Source organism: Bos indicus x Bos taurus, chromosome X (genome assembly GCF_003369695.1).
Source record: "Bos indicus x Bos taurus breed Angus x Brahman F1 hybrid chromosome X, Bos_hybrid_MaternalHap_v2.0, whole genome shotgun sequence".
Classification (NCBI taxonomy): Eukaryota; Metazoa; Chordata; class Mammalia; order Artiodactyla; family Bovidae; genus Bos; species Bos indicus x Bos taurus.
This window is the reverse complement of record NC_040105.1, coordinates 57,924,555-57,948,413: the sequence shown is the minus strand read 5'-3', so window position 1 is coordinate 57,948,413 and position 23,859 is coordinate 57,924,555. Positions and strand designations below refer to the sequence as shown.

Sequence of the window (23,859 nt, the reverse complement as noted above, 5' to 3'; positions counted from 1 at the left end):
CTGAAAACTCTGAAGCCGTGAGTAAAAGTTAGACCTAGGGTGCATCTTCCTATCCAGCCAGGGGGAAGCCACACCCATAGGTAAGAGCCACGTATCCAGTGGGTCCCATTTGGAGTAAACCCGTGTGACTGAGGGATCCAATCCCAATCAGTTCCTGGCCAGGCAAAAGGAGGACCTACGCTGAGATTGGAAAACACAGGAATGATTGTACTGTATATTTCTTGAGGCAAAAACCCCAGTTGTTTCCAATCATTATAAGTAAGTTGTCAGCTAACTTCTGGGGATGGCTCTATTTTTCCCCCAGCATATGGGAGCATTAGATAGTAGGCGTCCCCTTTTAGGAGTCAGCCATATGACCTCATCCCATATTTGATAAACATCAGGTAGAAAACCACCAGATCTAGACCCATTTACCTTCTTATGTGCTGTAAAATAGTCTAAACCGAGTTAAAACATAATCAAAGTTAAAAGTTACATTATGTCCATAGTTACATCAGTCCATCTTAGGATTGTCAGATGTCATCTGATCAAGAAGAGGTGTCACATATGATTTTTGTTGGTCAAAGTATTCTCAGAGTTGAAGAAAGTCCTTTCCTTGAAGTGGAGAAATCCACCATGGGAAGTCTTCAATTGATGAGGAGGGGAGTCCTCGGCAGACCCACCAGTTAGACTGATTGTGGAATGCAATGTAGGGATGAGTCCAGGACAGGAAGGCACTGTCTTGAAAGTCAAACGGCAGACTCAGGCAGGACTTTTGGAGTCGGCAGAAGCAAGCCCACCTGGATTCTCAGGCCCATCTCGGTTCCTGGCCCAAACAGTGGCTTGTTTGACTCCAAGGCTGGGTCAGGAGTCAACCTCCTGGTAATGTCTGTTGAAAAGCTAAAAGCTGAGTCACATAGTTTATTTTGAGGCTTCAGGATCTATCATGATATCTGTGCACAAAAACAGTCTGTCACAGAGACAGTCCCTTTTTCTTAGGGGCAGTTTGAGCCCTCATTAAAGCTATGGGTAAAACTTTAAACCAATTGTCTTGTGTTTCCTGAGTTAGCTTATGCAGATGTCTCTTAATAATGCCATTAGCTTTTTTCTACCTTTCCCGAAGATTAGGGTCTCCAGGTACAGTGTAAGTGATATTCTATTCCTAGAGCTTTCAACACCCCTTGAGTTACAGCAGCTTTAAAGGTGGAGCATTGTTGCTCTGAACTTTAGAGTTTAAGATCCCAGTTACATCATGAGGAGTCAGTACAGTAAGATTTTGTCCATTCATTAACCTCCGGCTTTAGTGGATACTGCTTTTGATGTGAAAGTAGGTGAGGGTCATTGAGCTTGATAAAGACAGGAACAGCATTTTGTGCACGACCCACCGTTTTTCCATCAGTTCACACTCCAGTATTTACAGTTGGATCCATTAAAAAGAGCTGGTTCGATCTCCATGAAAACAGAGGCCTGGACCTTGTTCGGTATATCCCTCTCCAGAAGGGGCGAGGGAGACTCTGGCAAGATTAGAAACTCGTGAGAAAACAGCACAGAGTCCCAGTTGCCACTTAAAGGATGACTGACATAATAATGTTTGGCTCATCCAGACAGTCCCATTATGGTAGTGGATCGGGCGGAAGGCGGGCCAGGGGCTTCAGTGAGCACAGAGAAAGTTGCCCCAGTGTCTAAAAGAAATCAACTGATTGACCCCCCCCCCCCCACACACACACACAGTTATTAATACCCAGGGTTCCTCAGGTGTAATTAGGATGGTAGCTTGTGTGGGGACCCCCGGGCACCTTCAGTCCAGATTGTCTTGAGAGTCCGACCCCTGGGGCCTACACTTTGGAGGGCAGTCTCTTCTCTAGTATTGGTCCTTTGCAGACCAGACCTGGAGCCAGGGGCGGCTTAGATGCCCGAGGGCAATCCCGCTTGAGATGCCCCTCCTTTCCACAGTAATAACAAGTGTTTCCCTTTTCACGTGGGTTCCTCTGGGCATTTTTCCTCATGCTGTTTCAGAGCAGATCCAACAGCCATTGTTGGGGCTTCAGTCTTTTGCCTGGTTCCTTTTTTGCCTCTTATTTTCCCCCTTATATTCTCTACCATAATATACCGTCTGAGCCAGCTGTAACAGTTTTTCTAAAGACTGATTCGGTCCAAACGCCTGTTTTTGCAACTTACGGCAGATATCTGGAGCTGACTGAGTGAGAAATCCATCTTTTAAGATCATTCCTCCTTCTGCACTTTGAAGATTGACGTCAGTAAACTTGTGGAGAGCCTCCCATAGTCTAAACTAGGAGTTTATCAGGAGTTTCCTTCTCTCCCTGGTCTATGTCAGCTAACTTAGCATAAAGGCTTAGCATGTGCTCACTTGAGTCCTTCAAGAATACATCTGGCAAAGTGACTCTGTCATAAGAACTGCTTGGCTCCTAGTAGGAAGGAGGGCTATTTCATGTTCCCTCTTTCCCCTTGTCTCACGTTCAAGCCATTCATCTCCAAAAGTAGTGGACTGTGTTAGTTGTTCAGTCGTGTCCAACTCTTTGCAACCCCACGAACTGTAGCCCGCCAGGCTTTTCTATCCAAGGAATTCTCCAGGCAGGAATACTGGAGTGGATTGCCATTCCCTTCTCCAGAGGAATTTCCCAACCCAGGGATCGAACCCTGGTCTCCTGCCTCGAAGGCAGATTCATTACCATTTGAGCTACAGGGAAGTCTCAGCTTCCCCCAAAACTCGAGTTCTCAAGTCAGGAGTCAGCGTCTGTCCCAAGACATACATTACATCTCTCCAAGTAAGCTCATAAAGTAAAGTTAGTCCCGTAAAGTCTTCTGTGTACTTTTTGGATCCTCTCAATGGTCTCGACTGCAATTAGTACTGTTTGAATTTCTACCAAGACAGAAGCAACCCCTCCTGGAAGGGTGCCCTGACTCTCAGCCTGTCCAGCTGGGAGCCCCAGATACAGGGGCAAAGTAAGAGAACAGGAGGCAGCTGAGGGTTTCACACCCAAATCTGCACCCTTAGGACACAAGTCTGGCATGTCTCATAGAGAGATAAAGAACAACACATATGGAACTTCTACCCATTTCTCTTGTTTCCTACAGAACTGGTCTAGTTGTAAAACAGTAATAATTGAGATTCTTCAACAGGTCAGCGTTCCCTGTCTTCCAAAGGATACTGTGGCCATTCAGTATCACAAAAGAAGATAGGGTGTCTTTCTAAATTCTGGGGATCAAACCTGTCCCAGCTTTTTTTAGAAAATACATTTTAAAGGAGTGGTTCTGGAACTGCTGGCTCCCATCTGTAAGAGAGAAAAAAGCGGCATCCACAGCCATGGCTTTTTTCCGCTGGAAGCGTCCTTCCCTGCTCTAGATGGGGGTGTAGAAGACTCTCCACCGGAAGCTTTCCTTCCCTGGTCAGATTTAGTCTGTCCCTTACCGATGGAGGCATCTTAACTTGTCCCTCCCGGTACTACCACTGAGGTGGGGTGGAGATGCATCAGGGGTAGACCTGATGGCATCGCAGATTGATTACTTCCATACCACCAAGACCTTTGTTTGATTTACCCTTTTCTCTGTTGCCACCCAGAGTGTAACAGAGTAGCTTTCCCGGAATGTTTCCCAAGCTAGTACTACTAGGGGAAGCATCCATCTTGTGTGTGCCTGTGCCCATTCCTGAGTACTGTCCTGATCTCAGTAGAAGTGGTGAGTCATTGCCACATCGGTATACCAAAAGAGGTGGTAGAGGGTTGGCTAGCGAGGAAAAAGTGAGCTACTTGAGCTACTAGGAACAATCCTTCCAGTTCATTTCCACAGATTCCAAAAAAGAATATCTAAGGAGTTGAGACAAAAGCCTCCTCTGGTCTACTAAGAGCTAGAGCTACCAGAGAAAGAAGCCCACTGTACTTCCAATCTGAACAGATCCTGCAGTTCCCAATCTGTGTCCTCAAAAACCTCATGGCCACCAGCAGTGCTTCTATCCATATAGATAGGAGGCACAGCCATGACAAAGACTCACTTTCAGGTCGCTGGCCCCTGAGGCAGGCAGCCAAACTAGTAACCTCCAGCCTGAGAGACGTTCCTGGAGCTAGAGTTCCACCTCGCTCCATACATGCTCCTAGTAACTTTCTAGCAAGGCTTGCCTAGTCTAGCAAGGCTAAGCGCTTCCATACATGGGGGTCTAAGTAAAAGTACACAGTAACGGCATGGACCACAAGTCCCTTGAAAGTCTATGGTCCAACAGATCAGGTTAGTAGTTCTAATTCCCCACGCAATTATGAAGTGGTCAAAGAGACCAGGAAAAGCTGACCGAGCAAGGAAAGTTCGGTCCACATGCTTCGCCCATTTCTGCCTGCTCCCCTCGCAGGGATGTTGGGTGTCTCTTTGCATTGGCAGGTCGGATAAAAGCCCGATAAGTCCATAATGAGTCTTGCTCCTTCCAGAAGCCTTCACTTTGAGATCCATCTTGGCTGAGGGGTACGTGCGCACCCCAGAAGAGGGTCCCAGGGTAGCTCAGGTGTGAAAAAAAGAAACCAAATAATTGGCCTGAAGGAAGACCAAGGACCCAGAAGAACTGACCTATATAAATGACTTAACCGCCTCTTTACTGTGCTTCTCCTCACTAGCGGGTATGCCCACACCCTTTCTCTCTGGGTGTGCATCTCTGCCTTGCTCCTATCCCAAATAAACAAACTGTTTCTCTATGTGCTCTCCCACTTGTTGTTGTGCTATGTCTCCAATAATAAGCTTTGCACCTGCATTTACAGTTTCTGCCTCCGTGATAAATGCATTTTCCACTGGGGACAAAGATCCAGGGAAAATTGGCTTCTAGCCTCTATCCCTTGCTAGTTTGGTGGCTAGGATTCCTGGTTTTCATCCAGGCTACCCAGGTTCAATTCGTGGGCAGGGAATTAAGATCTCGCTTCATGCCACCGTTCTCTTCTGCCTCGCCAAGATCAACACCAGTCCCTCCAGATGAAATAGTAAGTGCTATCAGCAAAAATTAGTTTATTTATTTATGTTTTGGCCCTGCTGTGTGGCTTGTGAGATCTCAGTTCCCCAAGCAGTGATTGAACCTGGGCTATGGCAGCTAAAGCCTGGAATTCTGACCACAAGACCACCAGGGAACTCCCCAAAATTAGTTATAAATTGATATGACCAATGGGTGTTTTCTCTGTCTAATGTAATGTGTCAATAAAAACATCTTCTAGGACATTTTATTATTCATAATTCCTCATAAAATAAAATCTAATAATTATCCTATTTGAAAGGATCTGGCCCTGTGCTCTGGTGTTCTCTGTATCTTTGTGCCCTCAGACCAGTCACATCTGTTCTGGGCCCCAGTTCTACATTCTGGGCATTAGAGGGCTGGACTTTGTGACTACCCAATAATAGTGTGAAATTTTTCCATTAAAAATCTGGGTGTAAATTAAATAAACTATCATTGGTTTTTATCTACTGACACATGTAAATAATTGTAGCTGTTGGTTCAGAGGTCCCTGCTCAGTGGTGGTGGTTTACTTGTTACATGGTATCTGACTCTTTGCTACCCCATGAAATGTAGCCTGCCAGGCTCCTCTGTCCATGGGGTTCCCCAGCAAGAATACTGGAGTAGGTTCCCCAGCAAGAATACAAGGATCAAACCCAGGTCTCCCACACTGCAGGTGGTCTCCTGCAACGCAGGCGGATTTTTGACCAGCTGAGCCACCAGGAAACCCTGCTCAGTAAATACTGTAAAATATTTTTCACCTACTAAAGGAAGGCATGCAAGACAAGACTGATCAGAAAACTGGATATTACTCCTTGCATGTGTGTGTGTGTGTGTGTGTGTGTGTGTGTGTGTGTGTGTACTCAGTCACTCAGTTGTGTCTGACTCTTTGTGACCCCATGGACTGTAGCCCACCACGTTCCTCTGTCCGTGGGATTCTCCAGGCAAGAATACTGGAGTGGGTTGCCATTTCCTCCTCCAGGGGATCTTCCTGACCCAGGGATCGAACCCGAGACTCCTTCGTCTCCTGCACTGCAGGTGGATTCTTTACCACTGAGTCACTGGATAAGCCCACTCCTTGCATCTACTGTAGGACAAAAGGTACTCATTGTTACATTCTTAGCTGCAGATGTGAAAAGATTATGACCTTGCATTCTTCCTTGTTTTCAACTAGATGCCCACATACTTGTGAAGATTTGAGACTGGCCTGCTCCAGAATGCAGGGCAGCCAGTGGTAGAGTTTAAGAGGAGACTGCTTTTCCTATTTAAAGTGGCAGTTCTCCAACACTTTCAATTCACATCACTCTGTCCTTCCAACCCTCTTTAGAAGTTATCACCTTTTAACAACGTTTATTGCCTTTCTTCTTCACCAGAATGTCAGGTCCAGGAAGTTAGGGGTTTGGGGGTTGCTTTGTTCAACCAAACATTAAGTATCAAGAGCAGTGACTGGTGATCAATAGATTATTGTTGAATGAATAAATAGCATCTTATATACTCGAAGTTTGCCATCTCTAGTATTTTCTGCATTACTCTACAAAATCAATATTATAACTAGTCGTGTCATCCAGAGATGCTTGCAGCGTCTTTTAAAGGGAATAATTAATCTTTTAACAAAATGAATACAGCCATATATGTTTTGCTGCTCTCTACATGTGTGGTAAAGATACTAAAAATATGGAGAAGGAAATGGCAACCCTCTCCAGTACTCTTGCCTGGAGAATCCCTTGGACAGAGGAGGCTGGTGGGCTACAGTCCATGGGGTCGCAAGAGTCGGATACGACTGAGCGACTGACACACACCCACAATTGAGATACTTGATGGTGCAAGGGCACACTTTCTCTACTCTCCCATCTCCTGCAGGAAGCAGGATGGGGCAGGCAGCACCTGGGAGGCAGGGTGACTCCCCCCACCCCCACCCCTTCTGGAAGTCTTGGGGCCTCAGTGCCTGCAACAGCTGGCCTTGGGCAAATAAAAGACTAAGTTGTTTAAAAAAAAAAAAAGATACTAAAAATAAAGCAGCTGAATACATATGTGAGAAGCAGAAATCACTGCAATATCAGCATGAACAGAAATGAGCAAACAGGAAATGAATAAGATAAATTCCAATAAAAAGGAAGGCTATGAAGAAAACAAATGCATAGTGAGGAGTTAGAGAGTTGTGGGATAGGTCAGGGAAGGAAAACATCTGAGGAAAACACATCTGAATGATAATATCTTATATGTGGATTTTAAAAACATGGTACAAATGAACTTATTTATACAACAGAAATAAACTCACAGATGTAGAAAACAAATTTATGGTTACCAAAGGCAGGTGGGGAAGAGGGTTAAATCGGAAGTTTGAGATTAAATTATACACAATACTATAAGTAAAATAAAGAACAAAGCTCTACTATATTAATCAGGAAAATTAAACTGTTAGATGGTGAGATGGACAGGGAAGTCGGGCGTGCTGTAGTCCATGGGGTTGTGAAGACTCAGACACGACTTGGTGATTGAACAACAACAACAAACTTAGATAAATATCTAAATATAAAAAGAGAAAGTCTGCATGGAGAAAAGTACAGTCCTGTCCTTGAATGGACTAAGAAAATCTTTGGCCCCAGCCCAGAGACGCCACCCAGTGGTGGGATGATCAAGAAGGCAGGCGCTCCATGGCCTTGACACTTAACTGTGGCCCCTGCCAAAGGTGCTCTGCCCCTAAGGCTCACCCCGGCACACCACTCATGCACCTGCTCAAATGTCTTTTTTTTTTTCTTTTTTAAAAAATTACTGAAATGCAGTTGATTAGCAATGTTGTATTAGCTTCAAGTGCACAGTAAAGTGATTCAGTTATACAGTCATTATTTTTACATTCTCTTCCATTGTAAGTTATTACAAGATGCAGGGATGGTGGTTCCACTACATCCTCATTCAACGTGCCTATTTGTCGTGCTGTGCAGAAGACAAATGGATCTTGGAGAAGGACAGTGGATTATCTAAACTTAACCAGGTAGTGTCTCCAACAGCAGCTGCTATACCAGATACAGTTTTGTTGCCTGAGCAAACGAACACATCCTTTGATACTTGGCATGTAGATACTTATCTGGTAAATGCCTTTTTTAAAATCAGTGCTGCTAGTAAAGACCAGCAAAAGCAGTTTTCTTTCCATTGGCAAGGCCAGCTATATACCTTCACTGTCCTACCTCAGAGGTAGATCAACTCTCCAGTCCTGTGTCATAATTTAGTTTGTAGGGATTTTGGTCAACTTTCCCTTCCACAAGACATCACATCACATGTCTTCATGCTCAGTCACTTTAATCATGTCTGGCTCTTTGCGACACTATGGACTGTAGCCTGCCAGGCTCCGCTGTCCACAGGATTCTCCAGGTAAGAATATTGGAGTGGGTTGCTGTGACCTACTTCAGGGGATCTTCCCAACCCAGGGGTCGAACCCATGTCCCTTACATCTCTTGCACTGGCAGGCAGATTCTTTACCACCGGTGCCACCTGGGAACCCCACATTGGTCCATTACATGGATATTATGCTGATTGGACCTAATGGACAAGAGTGACCAACTACTGTAGACTTGTGGATAAGATATTTGTGTGTCAGAGGACGGGAAATGAATCTGAGAAAAAATTCAGAGGCCTTCTATCTCAGTGAGATTACTAGGGGTCCAGTGGTGGGGGGCTTGTTGAGATACTCCTTCTAACCTCTTGAAGAGGAAGTTTTGCATCTGGCTCTTCCGTAAGCAAAAAGGAGGGACAACACCTAGGGCCTCTTTGGACATCAGAGGCAACACAGTCCTCATCTGGACGAGCTACTCTGGCCTATTTACCAGGTGATTCAAAATTAATGGCTACCAAAGTGGGAGGGCTTCCCTTGTGGCTCAGCTGGTAAAGAATCCGCCTGCAATGCAGGAGACATGGGTTGGATCCCTGGGTTGGGGAGATCCCCTGGAGAAGGGAAAGGCTACCCACTCCGGTATTCTGGCCTGGAGAATTCCATGGACTGTATAGTCTGTGGGATCACAAAGAGTAGGACACGACTGAGTGACTTTCACTTTCAAAGTGGGAGGGGTTAATTGCGAGTATGGGATTAACAGATGCACATTACCATACATAAAGTAGATAAACAACAGGCACCTACTATATAGCACAGGGAACTATATTCAGTATCTTGTAATGACCTATAATAGAAGAGAATGTAAAAATGATGACTGTATAGCTGAATCACTTTACTGTGCACTTGAAACTAATACAACATTGCTAATCAACTGCATTTCAGTAATTTTTTTTTAAAGAAAAAAAGACATTTGAGCAGGTACATGAGTGGTGTGCCGGGGTGAGCCTTAGAGGCAGAGCACCTTTGGCAGGGGCCACAGTTAAGTGTCAAGGCCATGGAGCGCCTGCCTTCTTGATCATCCCACCACTGGGTGGCGTCTCTGGGCTGGGGCCAAAGATTTTCTTAGTCCATTCAAGGACAGGACTGTACTTTTCTCCATGCAGACTTTCTCTTTTTATATTTAGATATTTATCTAAGTTTGTTGTTGTTGTTCAATCACCAAGTCGTGTCTGAGTCTTCACGACCCCATGGACTGCAGCACGCCCAACTTCCCTGTCCATCTCACCATCTAACAGTTTAATTTTCCAGATTAACTTAAACATTAAGTTAGTTTTAATAATATGATTAGCACTTATTCACCTACCACCCAAAATAAAAGGTATGGCCTTAACAATAATTCCATCTAACCACGTGTCTCCTCAATTCCTGGCCCTGCCTGTCCTCAACTGAGGTAAACATCATCCTAAATACCAAGTTCATCAATTTTTTATTTCCTTTTAATACAATTTTATCACAACTATACAAAATCCTAAATAATTCTTTTTAGTTTTATGAAAGTGTGTTACGCTTTTTATACTATTTCGGGAATCACAGTTCCCCCCCCCCCGCCCCCCGCCTTAAATTCATCCCTATTGTTGGGTACTGTTCTGGTTCATTCATTTTGACTCCATTCACTTTTGTTTCCAGGTTTTGCTATCGTGAACAAGATACCATGCATATTCTAGGTTTCCTGTGCAAGTGGTTCTCATAGATATATTCCTAAGCATGGACAGGATAGATTGTGAGGTCTGTAAATATTCACTGCAGGAGGAAATGCCAACTATTTTCTGAAGTGGTCACACTGATTTATATTCCTTCAACAGGGCAAGAAGATCCTGTATTTATATATCCTCTCCAACAGTCTGTTTTGTCAGACATAATTTTTGCAAGTTGAATGGGTGTAAAATGTTTTCTCATTATTTGTATTTCCCTGATCACTAATGACTTTGAACATCTCTTCGTATGATTATTGGCTCCTTCTTTCTTCTCTGAAATAGTCTAGTAGACTTAGCTTTTTAAAAACATAACCATAGTACTATTATGACATGACATTAACAATGATTCCTGGCGCTGTATTAGACTAGTATGCATACCAAACATGCTTCCACTGATTCCATTTCTTCTTTCATGTATTCATTCAGCAAACACCCAGACCAGGACTATAGGGGCAGAAAGAGAATCTGGGATAATCAGAGACTCTAACCATCTAAGAAAGTAAAAATTAGCTAAGAATGTAAAAGTATGCTCTGCCATTCATAAGGCTGGGAGAACCGACACAGATAAAGTCAGATGAAAAATAATAGGAAATATTATTTCTCTCAAGGATGTCCTGTATCTGTAATGCCATAAAGAACTCCTGCTTTGAGTGACTGCTGCTTTTTTACTCACTGAGAAACTTTGTTCTCTACAATCATAAAGTATCAAACTGTTTGATATCAGTATAGATAAAACATCCCACTCTTGCTGAAGAGCAGCTAAGGTTTCCAACCCCAGTGCAGAGAGAGGGGGGTATCTAGATAGAAAGTTCCATATCTATCTTAACTTTATGGTTTCCAAGGAAACAGGATTCTGAGTTCACTTTATAGTCCACATATAGCCCGGCTTTGGTTTGAGTTTACCAAAACACTGCTTCATTCACATTTCATCTGAACTTCACCATTTCTCAGAATTTCAGAACTCCATTTTTTCTTTTGTTTAGTGAACCACTCCATGGTTCCTCTGGTGTGTGGTCTCCCTCACTGACTGATAAATTTGTCAGACTACAGATTAATCCCAGATGTTCTTAGGCTAATTGGAATAGGACACGCTTATATTCCAGATTGTTAAACTGAGGCCCAGATGGAATGTCACTGGACTGAGAGCATCCAGCAAGTTCACACCTGAGCTCCTCCAAACACCTTCCTTACTTGAGGATTCAGAAGGGCCTGCAGTGGGATACAGAGCCCTCTACCTCGGTCAGGAGGATTCCATGAAGGAGATATTGGAACTTGGGTTCCAATACGTAGAAAGATACGTAGGCATTCCCAGGAGAAGGGCAGCATGACTTCTTCATGTGGCCCAGTGACATCTCCCAGAGGGCAAGGGCATCTCCAGGATTTCCTTACTAGAGGTGACAAGGGGCAACAAACTGGTTAAAGGGCAGAAGCGGTCTTGTCTTAAAGCTACATTTGCAAAGTAAGGGCACTATTACTATATAGATTTTATTTTATGAAAAAAGCAAATTTTCCTAAAATATTTTTATTGACATATTGTTATTAGATTAAGGGAAAATTTTAAAACTTATTTTAGCTGGGGTGGCTGGAGTGGGTATGTCGATAATGTCGATTTGGGGAGCATCCAAATCCCACAGCCAACCCCACAAGCCCAGCAGAGGGGAAGCTTACGCTGACTCCTTCCCCCTTTCCTCCAGCGCTTTATCCTAGGAGGGCCTGTAGGTCCCTGGTTTCTTCCCTTTCGCCCCTCGTGATATGTTCCAGGAGAAGCCTACAAGCAGTCCGACTTCTCATCCCCTGTTATCTGCCAGGAGATAATAGCCACTGGCATCTCTGTGTCTTCCCAGAGGCCTCTCACCTTCTCTGAACATCATTACACAGATCCATAGAGTTCAGAGCCAAAGATTCTTTCTCCAAGAAGCCCGCCCAGAGAAACGCCCCCATTCTTGCTCGCCACCGCTCCGCAACGTGAGTAGAGGCTTCCTCATCCTCTGTACGGAATGGACACTCCTCCGACATGGCGTACCCCACGGGGAAGCGCAACTTGGGCGCGGCCACATTCCCCGCCTGACAACGCTGCCGAGGGGCATTGAATGCCCCAAAACATTGACTCCGTAACATCGCCATGTTGACTGTTGGTTGACTGTGGCTTCGAACGTGGTTTTGCGCCTGTGCAGAGCCACGCCCCTTCGTGTGAACCTCCCACCCAAACCCCGAGAAGGGGCGGTGCTAGGGGTGGTGACCGGAAGCGGCTGCAGTTTTCTGCCGAGGTTTAATAGTTGTTGTGAAGAGGATCCCGTTGCTCTTTGCCGGAGCGGTGTGAAGGTAAAGGGGACCGAGGGAGGGTGAGTGTTGGGGAATTCTGTCTGGTCAGTGATGGAATCGGTTGTCTGGATATAGTTGGATGATTCGCCTTTTATTTTTCAGGCTTTCCTCTTTTCTCATATCAATGTTAAGGTCTTAAAGTTCACTCTGAGACCCACAGGGTTTGGTGCATTATATTCTAAGTGTTTTCCAAGAGTTGATTTTTTTTTTTTTTTTTTGGTCCATGAATTATTTAGAAGTGCGCTTTCATTTTACAAAAGTTTATCGTTTTACTAGACTTCTAAGTTTTCTTTGGTTAGAAAAATGTCTGCATGAAGCTCATTTCTTGAAATCTGAGGGGACTCATGGCCTAGTCTTTGGTGACTTTTTAATAAATGTTCCTTGTATAACTCGAAAATGATATTTAATTGTTTAGCTGTCAATTGTGTTGTACAAAATTTGTACTTTTTTGTTTGCTTATTCTCTTACAGAGAAAGGAGAGATTAAGTCTTCACTGTGATAATGATTTTATTCATTTCTTCTTCCGCTGTCCATGATCCAATTTGAGTTGTTTTGTATGGAGCGGTTAGTCTTAGATCGAGGTGCATATATTTGAATGTTCATTCGATTACTTAAGCACCGTTTGTTAAAAAGACTGCAGTTCCTCCACTGACTCCTTTTGTACCTTTGTCAAAAATAAATTTGCCATACTTTTGTGCAGCTATTTCTAGATTCTTAGTTATGTTCTATTTGTCTATGTGTCTGCTTTTATCGTGAAAGTATGTTGAATTTTGTCAATACTGTATGAATTTATATGATTTTTCTTCTTTAGCTTGTTAATATGGGGGAATCCCCTTATTGATTTTTGAATATTGAACCAGCCTTACATTCCTGGAATAAACTTCACTTGCTTGTGGTGTGTAATTCTTTTTTTTTATATTGCAAGAATTATTAATTAATGCTTTTTTTGAGGATTTTTGTGTCCAAGTTTGTGACAGACATTGGTCTGTAGTTTTCTTTTTTGGTCCTGTCTTTGGTTTTAGTATTAGGATAATACAGATCTCAATAAATGAGTTAGGAAGTGTTCTCTCCTCTTCTATTTTCTGGAAGAGATTATGTAGATGATATTTTTTCTTTTAATGTTCAGTAGAATTCTCCAGTGAAACCATCTGGGCCTGGAAATTTCCTTTTGGAAGCTTTTGATTATGGCTTCAATTTCTGCAGTAGTTAAATAACTATTCAGGTTATCTATTTAGTGTCTGTTCAGAGTACCTACATATTTAATAGTGGGTAAATTGTAGGAGTCTATGTTTTGTGAGAAAATTGGACTATTTCATCCAAGTTATTGAATTTATGTGCATAAAGCGGTGTGTAATATTCCCTTACTTTCAATGACTACAGAATCTATAGTTATATCTACTGTTTCATTTCTGATATTGGTAATTTGTGTCTTCTCTCTTTTTATCTTTGTCAGTCTTGCTAGAGGATTACGAATTTCATTGTCTTTTCAACAAACCAGCTTTTAGTTTCATTGATCTTTCTCTGTTTTCAATTTTATTGATTTCCACTCTTACATTTATTACTTGCTTCCTTCTGATTGCTTTGGGTTTTCTTTGCTCTTCTTTTTCTAGTATCTTACGTTGGAAGCTTACCTTATTGATTAATACCTTAATTCTTTTCTAATATAAACATTTAGGATTATAAATTTACCTTTCAACACTGCTTTATCTGCATCCCAAATTGTGATATGTTGTATTTTCATTTTTATTCATTACTTTTTAATTTCCCTTGAGACTTCCTCTTTGATCCATGGATTATTTAATTGTATTGTTTAATTTCCAAAGTTTGGCGACTTTCCTGTTACCTGTTACTGATTTCTAGTTTGATGCTATTATAATCAGAGAACATAAGCTGTATGATTCCAGTTTGTTAAGTTTTGTTTTATGACCCTGGAGAGTGTCACACAGGTGCTTGAAGAGAATGTGTATTCTATTCGTGTTTGGCTGGAGTAGGATGGATATGTTCAGTTAGGACTCTTGAGACTCTTTTCTTGGTCTTTTGATGCAGGCTTTTCTTAGAGCTTTGTTGTCTGTGCCTACTGATGGTTCTGAGTTATAAGCTTCTCTAGTGGCCTGTTTGTGATACACTCGAAGGAAAGGAAACCCAGGGAACTCACTGCAGTTGTTCCTTAGGCCCTGAGGTCTGTGGACGGTGCCTTTTCTTTTTAACTTTGAGTCTTTCTATTTGTATTTGTTGTTATGTCATTTTTTCCCCCTGGTCTCTTCCACATTCATTATTCTCTTCTATCTGTATTTTCCTGTATTAACTTTGTTAATGTAAATTTTGCTAGGTAAGCACCTGTTTCACATCAATATAAAATATGTTGCTATACAGTTAGGCATAATATCCTACAATAACTACTTTGAAACACTGCCTTATCTGGGAATGATTCTCATTCTGTCTTCTCTCTCTGTATATGTGTGCGTGTGTGTGTGTGTGTGAGAATATATATGTTTTTAAACTCTTCTTTATCTCATTTGCTAGGGAGTTATTTGTGACATTGGTCGTTTTAAAGGACCAGCTCTTTGTTTTCTTTAAACTCCTGTTATATTCATTTGATTTATTTAAGGTTTTTCTTAATTACTGTTTTCCTTTGGGGGGGGGTGCTTAATTTTGTTTTGTTTTTTTTTTTTTCCTACTTCTGATGTTTTAGAGTGAATACTTAGCTCTCTTTTGTTCTTGTTCATTTTTTTATTTATTATTTTATTGAAAGGTAATTGCTTTACAGAATTTTGTTTTCTGTCAAACCTCAACATGAATCAGCCATAGGTATGCATATATCCCCTCCCTTTTGAACCTCCCTCCCATCTCCGTCCCCATCCCACCCCTCTAGGTTGATACAGAGCCCCTGTTTGAGTTTCCTGAGCCATACAGCAAATTCCTGTTGGCTATCGATTTTACATATGGTAATGTTAAGTTTCCATGTTACTCTTTCCATACATCTCACCCTCTCCTCCCCTCTCCCCATGTCCATAAGTCTACTGTCTATGTCTGTTTCTCCATTGTTGCCCTGTAAATAAATTCTTCAGAACCATTTTTCTAGATTCTGTGCATTAGAATATGGTATTTATCTTTCTCTTGCTGACCTCACTTCACTCTCTATAATAGGTTCTAGGTTCATCCACCTCATATACCCTGAGGAAACCAGGGTTGAAAAAGACACATGTATCTCTTTTTTGTTCTATTTATTTGTATATTTACTTTGTTGGTCTCTGGGGGCAATTTCATACATCACCAGTGTAGTACAGCTGAGCCATTAATCTTGTAGCTTCACCACTGTTAACTGGTTCATTTTTATGACACTGCTGAAAAATCAGTTGTTTCTATAGAGATTAAAGATAAAAACCTTTTGAGAAATGTGCAAGTTCCTTTTGTATACCTACAGATTTTTCCACTCTATTAGATTTTTCATCTTTCACAATATTTATTTTCTTTGAATTAGTGGTAACTGGTTTTGCTGTATTCTTTACCTTAAAGTTTTTTGGCTGGCTCTATGGAATACACTCCTGGACTTCTGTCCTTAGTTTGTCCATGGGCATGGTCTTTGATACCCTCGTGCAGCTGCTCAAGCTCCAGGTGACTCCATCTGCACCTGTTATATTTATTTTTAATTAAAAATAAAGCCATTTAAATATATACATTTCACTCCGTATACAACTTTAGCATGTTCCATGACTTCTGGTAAAAATTTTGTAGCTTTTGTATTGATTTCTGACTTTGATCCTGGGTTATTTAGGAAAGTGTTCTTTTTCTTTTTTTCCCTTGTGGCTCGGCGGGTAGAGAATCTGCCTGCAATGTGGGAGACCTGGGTTCGATCCCTGGGTTGGGGAGATCCCTTGGAGAAGGGAAAGGCTACCCGCTTCAGTATTCTGGCCTGGAGAATTCCAAGGACTGTATAGTCCACGTGGTCGCAAAGAGTTGGACACGACTGAGCGACTTTCACTTTCTTTTTCTTTTAAAGCAGATTGATTTATTTAGTTATATAAAAGAGACATGTATATATATTCAACACCTTAAAATTCATCAATTTGAAGTGTACGGTTCAGTGACTTTTAGTACATTCACGGAATTGTTTAGTCAACACCACAGTATAATTTTAGAACGTTTTCAGTACCCCAGAAAGAAACTTTTCATGCATTAGCAGACATTCATCATTCATGCCACCCTGTGTCCCCAGCCCTAGGAAACTTCTAATCAGTTTTCTGCCTCATGTGTTTGCCTATTATGGACATTTCATATATATGGAATCATAAAATATGTGGTCTTTTGTGACTGACTTCTTTCCCTTAAGATAATGATTTCAAGGTTCATTTATGTTATAGCATATATTGGTACTTCTTTTTTTTTTTTTTTTCGTTTCATATATGATATTATACGTATTTCAATGCCATTCTCCCAAATCATCCCACCCTCTCCCTCTCCCACAGAGTCCAAAAGACTGTTCTATACATCTGTGTCTCTTTTGCTGTCTCGCATACAGGGTTATTGTTACCATCTTTCTAAATTCCATATATATGCGTTAGTATACTGTATTGGTGTTTTTCTTTCTGGCTTACTTCACTCTGTATAATAGGCTCCAGTTTCATCCACCTCATTAGAACTGATTCAAATGTATTCTTTTTAATGGCTGAGTAATACTCCATTGTGTATATGTACCACAGCTTTCTTATCCATTCATCTGCTGATGGACATCTAGGTTGCTTCCATGTCCTGGCTGTTATAAACAGTGCTGCGATGAACATTGGGGTACACGTGTCTCTTTCAATTCTGGTTTCCTCAGTGTGTATGCCCAGCAGTGGGATTGCTGGATCATAAGGCAGTTCTAGTTCCAGTTTTTTAAGGAATGTCCACACTGTTCTCCATAGTGGCTGTACTAGTTTGCATTCCCACCAACAGTGTAAGAGGGTTCCCTTTTCTCCACACCCTCTCCAGCATTTATTGCTTGTAGACTTTTGGATCACAGCCATTCTGACTGGCATGAAATGGTACCTCATAGTGGTTTTGATTTGCATTTCTCTGATAATGAGTGATGTTGAGTATCTTGTCATGTGTTTGTTAGCCATCTGCATGTCTTCTTTGGAGAAATGTCTATTTAGTACTTTGGCCCATTTTTTGATTGGGTCATTTATTTTTCTGGAATTGAGCTGTAGGAGTTGCTTGTATATTTTTGAGATTAGTTGGTTGTCTGTTGCTTCATTTGCTATTATTTTCTTCCATTCTGAAGGCTGTCTTTTCACCTTGCTTATAGTTTCCTTTGTTGTGCAGAAGCTTTTAAGTTTAATTAGGTCCCATTTGTTTATTTTTGCTTTTATTTCCAGTATTCTGGGAGGTGGGTCATAGAGGATCCTGCTGTGATGTATGTCAGAGAGTGTTTTGCCTATGTTCTCCTCTAGGAGTTTTATAGTTTCTGGTCTTACGTTTAGATCTTCAATCCATTTTGAGTTTATTTTTGTGTATGGTGTTAGAAAGTGCTCTAGTTTCATTCTTTTGCAAGTGGTTGACCAGTTTTCCCAGCACCACTTGTTAAAGAGATTGTCTTTAATCCATTGTATATTCTTGCCTGCTTTGTCAAAGATAAGGTGTCCATATGTGCGTGGATTTATCTCTGGGCTTTCTGTTTTGTTCCATTGATCTATATTTCTGTCTTTGTGCCAGTACCATACTGTCTTTATGACTGTGGCTTTGTAGTAGAGCCTGAAGTCAGGCAGGTTGATTCCTCCAGTTCCATTCTTCTTTCTCAAGATAGCTTTGGCTATTTGAGGTTTTCTGTATTTCCATACAAATTGTGAAGTTATTTGTTCTAGCTCTGTGAAGAATACTGTTGGTAGCTTGATAGGGATTGCATTGAATCTATAAATTGCTTTAGGTAGTATATTCATTTTCACTATACTGATTCTTCCAATCCATGAACATGGTATATTTCTCCATCTATTAGTGTCCTCTTTGATTTCTTTCACCAGTGTTTTATAGTTTTCTATATATAGGTCTTTAGTTTCTTTAGGTAGATATATTCCTAAGTATTTTATTCTTTTCGTTGCAATGGTGAATGGAATTGTTTCCTTAATTTCTCTTTCTATTTTCTCATTATTAGTGTATAGGAATGTAAGGGACTTCTGTGTGTTGGTTTTATATCCTGCAACTTTACTATATTCACTGATTAGTTCTAGTAATTTTCTGGTGGAGTCTTTAGGGTTTTCCAAGTAGAGGATCATGTCATCTGTAAGCCGTGAGAGTTTTACTTCTTCTTTTCCAATTTGGATTCCTTTTATTTCTTTTTTTGCTCTGATTGCTGTGGCCAAAACTTCCAAAACTATGTTGAACAGTAATGGTGAAAGTGGGCACCCTTGTCTTGTTCCTGACTTTAGAGGAAATGCTTTCAATTTTTCACCATTGAGGATAATGTTTGCTGTGGGTTTGTCATATATAGCTTTTATTATGTTGAGGCATGTTCCTTCTATTCCTGCTTTCTGGAGAGTTTTTATCATAAATGGATGTTGAATTTTGTCAAGGGCTTTCTCTGCATCTATTGAGATAATCATGTGGTTTTTATTTTTCAATTTGTTAATGTGGTGTATTACACTGATTGATTTGCGGATATTGAAGAATCCTTGCATCCCTGGGATAAAGCCGACTTGGTCGTGGTGTACGATCTTTTTAATGTGTTGTTGGATTCTGATTGCTAGAATTTTGTTAAGGATTTTTGCATCTATGTTCATCAATCATATTGGCCTGTAGTTTTCTTTTTTTGTGGCATCTTTGTCAGGTTTTGGTATTAGGGTGATGGTGGCCTCCTAGAATGAGTTTGGAGGTTTACCTTCCTCTGCGATTTTCTGGAAGAGTTTGAGTAGGATAGGTGTTAGCTCTTCTCTAAATTTCTGGTAGAATTCAGCTGTGAAGCCGTCTGGACGTGGGCTTTTGTTTGCTGGAAGATTTCTGATTACAGTTTCAATTTCTGTGCTTGTGATGGGTCTGTTAAGATTTTCTATTTCTTCCTGGTCCAGTTTTGGAAAGTTGTACTTTTCTAAGAATTTGTCCATTTCTTCCATGTTGTCCATTTTATTGCCATATAATTGTTGATAGTAGTCTCTTATGATCTTTTGTATTTCTGTGTTGTCTGTTGTGATCTCTCCATTTTCATTTCTAATTTTATTGATTTGACTTTTCTCCCTTTGTTTCTTGATGAGTCTGGCTAATGGTTTGTCAATTTTATTTATCCTTTCAAAGAACCAGCTTTTGGCTTTGTCGATTTTTGCTATGGTCTCTTTTGTTTCTTTTGCATTTATTTCTGCCCTAATTTTTAAGATTTCTTTCCTTCTACTAACCCTGGGGTTCTTCATTTCTTCCTTTTCTAGTTGCTTTAGGTGTAGAGTTAGATTATTTATTTGACTTTTTTCTTATTTCTTGAGGTATGCCTGTACTGCTGTGAACTTTCCCCTTAGGACTGCTTTAAAGTGTCCCACAGGCTTTGGGTTGTTATATTTTCATTTTCATTCATTTCTATGAAAATTTTTATTTCTTTTTTGATTTTTTCTGTGATTTGTTGGTTATTCAGCAGCGTGTTGTTCAGCCTGCATATGTTGGAATTTTTAATAGTTTTTCTCCTGTAATTGAGATCTAATCTTACTGCATTGTGGTCAGAAAAGATGCTTGGAATGATTTCAGTTTTTCTGAATTTACCAAGGCTAGATTTATGGCCCAGGATGTGATCTGTCCTGGAGATGGTTCCGTGTGCACTTGAGAACAAGGTGAAATTCATTGTTTTGGGATGAAATGTCCTATAGATATCAATTAGGTCTAACTGGTCTATTGTATCATTTAAAGTTTGTGTTTCCTTGTTAATGTTCTGTTTAGTTGATCTATCCATAGGTGTGAGTGGGGTATTAAAGTCTCCCACTATTATTGTGTTATTGTTAACTTCTCCTTTCATACTTGTTAGCATTTGACTTACATATTGTGGTGCTCCTATGTTGGATGCATATATATTTATAATTGTTATATCTTCTTCTTGGATTGATCCTTTGATCATTATGTAGTGTCCTTCTTTGTCTCTTTTCACAGCCTTTGTTTTAAAGTCTATTTTATCTGATATGAGTATTGCTACTCCTGCTTTCTTTTGGTCCCTATTTGCATGGAAAATCTTTTTCCAGCCCTTCACTTTCAGTCTGTATGTGTCCCTGTTTTGAGGTGGGTCTCTTGTAGACAACATATACAGGGGTCTTGTTTTTGTATCCATTCAGCCAGTCTTTGTCTTTTGGTTGGGGCATTCAACCCATTTACGTTTAAGGTAATTATTGATAAGTATGATCCTGTTGCCATTTACTTTATTGTTTTGGGTTCAAATTTATACACCCTTTTTGTGTTTCCTGTCTAGAGAATATCCTTTAGTATTTGTTGGAGAGCTGGTTTTGTGGTGCTGAATTCTCTCAGCTTTTGCTTGTCTGTAAAGCTTTTGATTTCTCCTTCATGTTTGAATGAGATCCTTTCTGGGTACAATAATCTGGGCTGTAGGTTATTTTCTTTCATCACTTTAAGTATGTCTTGCCATTCCCTCCTGGCTTGGAGAGTTTCTATAGAAAGATCAGCTGTTATCCTTATGGGAATTCCCTTGTGTGTTATTTGTTGTTTTTCCCTTGCTGCTTTTAATATTTGTTCTTTGTGTTTGATCTTTGTTAATTTGATTAATATGTGTCTTGGGGTGTTTTGCCTTGGGTTTATCCTGTTTGGGACTCTCTGGGTTTCTTGTACTTGAGTGATTATGTCCTTGCCCATTTTAGGGAAGTTTTCAACTATTATCTCCTCAAGTATTTTCTCATGGTCTTTCTTTTTGTCTTCTTCTTCTGGGACCCCTATGATTCGAATGTTGTAGCGTTTAATATTGTCCTGGAGGTCTCTGAGATTGTCCTCATTTCTTTTAATTCATTTTTCTTTTTTCCTCTCTGATTCATTTATTTCTACCATTCTATCTTCTAATTCACTAATCCTATCTTCTGCCTCTGTTATTCTACTATGTATTGCCTCCAGAGTGTTTTTGATCTCATTTATTGCATTATTCATTATATATTGACTCTTTTTTATTTCTTCTCGGTCCTTGTTAAACCTTTCTTGCATCTTCTCAATCCTTGTCTCCAGGCTATTTATCTGTGATTCCATTTTGATTTCAAGATTTTGGATCAATTTCACTATCATTATTCGGAATTCTTTATCAGGTAGATTCCCTATCTCTTCCTCTTTTGTTTGGTTTGGTGGGCATTTATCCTGTTCCTTTACCTGCTGGGTATTCCTCTGTCTCTCCATCTTGTTTAAATTGCTGAGTTTGGGGTGTCCTTTCTGTATTCTGGCAGTTTGTGGAGTTCTCTTTATTGTGGCGTTTCCTCTCTGTGTGTGGGTTTGTACAGGTGGCTTGTCAAGGTTTCTTGGTTAGGGAAGCTGGTGTCGGTGTTCTGGTGGGTGGAGCTGGATTTCTTCTCTCTGGAGTGCAATGAAGCGTCCAGTAATGAGTTATGAGATGTCTATGGTTTTGGGGTGACTTTGGGCAGCCTGTATCTTGGAGCTCAGGGCTGTGTTCCTGTGTTGCTGGAGAATTTGCTTGGTATGTCTTGCCCTGGAACTTGGTGGCCCTTGTGTGGTGCTTGGTTTCAGTGTAGGTATGGAGGCGTTTGATGAGCTCTTGTCAATTAATGTTCCTTGGAGTCAGGGTTTGGACTTAAGCCTCCTGCTTCCAGTTGGCGGTCTTATTTTTACAGTAGTCTCAAAACTTCTCCTTCTATACAGCACCATTGATAAAACATCTAGGTTAAAGATGAAAAGTTTCTCCACTCCTTTCGAAGACAATGGGTTGCTTTTCTGGGTGCCTGATGTCCTCTGCCGGCATTCAGAAGTTGTTTTGTGGCATTTACTCGGCGTTTAAATGTTCTTTTGATGAATTTGTTGGGGAGAAAGTGTTCTCCCCGTCCTATTCCTCTGCCATCTTAGCTCCTCCTCGGTACTTTTTTTTTATTGCCAAATAATACTCCATTGTATGCACACACCAAATTTTGTTTATCTGTTCATCAGTTGGTCGACATTTAAATGGTTTCCACTTTTTGGCTACTATGAATAATACTGCTGTGAATATTTGTGCACAAGTTTTGGAGTGGACATGGGCTTTCATTTCTCTTGGTAGCTACTAGGAGTAGAACTGCTGGGTCATACGATGACTCTATATGGGTAGCATTTTGAGGAACTGCCAACGTATTTTTCAGAGTGGCTGTACCTTTTTAAAATTTTACCAGTACTGTCTGAGAGCTCAAATTTATTCACATCTCACCAACATTAGTTACTGTCTTTTTTTTTAGCCATCCTAGTGTATATGAAATGGTTTGCTAATGAATAGAACATTTTTGGTTTTGATTGCATTTCCTAAGGCATTATGATATTGAACATCTTATACTATAATCAAGGATGCAGCCTGTCCATTCCCAACATTCAGACATCTACCAGGTTTTTTTGTGGCCAAGTTATTTGATAGAATTTTGTTAAAAGTTCTACAGGCAGAAGAAAAGAAAGCATATTCTCTCTTTCTCTGAAACAACGTCATCTTTACATGTTTAAAATTTAACCTATTCATACTTTTTATTTTGCTTTTTATTTTGTATGCTTTCCTGTTTCTTTTTCATCTCATTTCTTAACTTCTCTTGTCTTAAGTTCCTCCTCAGTTTATGTGATATTTACCCTTCTCCAACAAGAATGACTAAATCTATAGTGCCTGGATTAGTTGATCATAATGAAATTGTATCTCAGCTTGGACACGGAGACAACTTCCCCTCCCTAGTTCCCTCAACAGGAGAAACAGTTTTTACCTCTGGACGTTTTTGTGGCAATTAAAAATTTTAGTCCCAGACTGTTAATAATTTCCTTATGGCATATATCTTCTGTCTTAAGAAACTTTACTTAACATTTTTTTTCCAAATTATAATCATGTTTTCAACATCTATTTAATAATAGAACCATGTTTATTTTGAGCCTCCCACATATAAGGTACCATGTGGTACACCATTGAGAATGTGAACTTTGAAGCCAGGTAGACTGACTTCAATTTAACATCACTAAACCTCTGTTTCTGTATGCATGCTGCTGCTGCTGCTGCTAAGCCACTTCAGTCATGTCCAACTCTGTGCGACCCCATAGACGGCAGCCCACCAGGCTCCTGTGTCCCTGGGATTCTCCAGGCAAGAATACTGCAGTGGGTTGCCATTTCCTTGTCCAATGCATGCATGCATGCTATGGCACTTCAGTCGTGTCTGACTCTTTGTGACCCCATGGACTGTAGCCCACCAGGCTCCTCTGTCCACGGGATTCTCTAGGCAAGAATACTGGAGTGGGTTGCCATTTCCTTCTCCTCTATATGCATACTGTGAGATAATAATAATTACAGCAGTACACAAATAATGGGATTGATGTGCACATTAAATGAGATACCT

General features: G+C 40.7%; 1 protein-coding gene across 2 annotated transcripts in view; it reads left to right on the top strand.

Annotated features, from left to right (window-relative positions):
- The first annotated feature begins 11,648 nt into the window (after positions 1–11,648).
- ZNF81 (zinc finger protein 81) overlaps positions 11,649–23,859 on the top strand; it is a 108,636-nt gene continuing 96,425 nt past the window's right edge. The window contains exon 1 of one of the 2 annotated variants that reach the window (XM_027533000.1): positions 11,649–12,381. The gene's annotated coding sequence lies outside the window, so the exon portion shown is untranslated. The remainder of the gene's footprint in view (positions 12,382–23,859) is intronic. The other variant, XM_027532999.1, reaches the window with a different exon arrangement.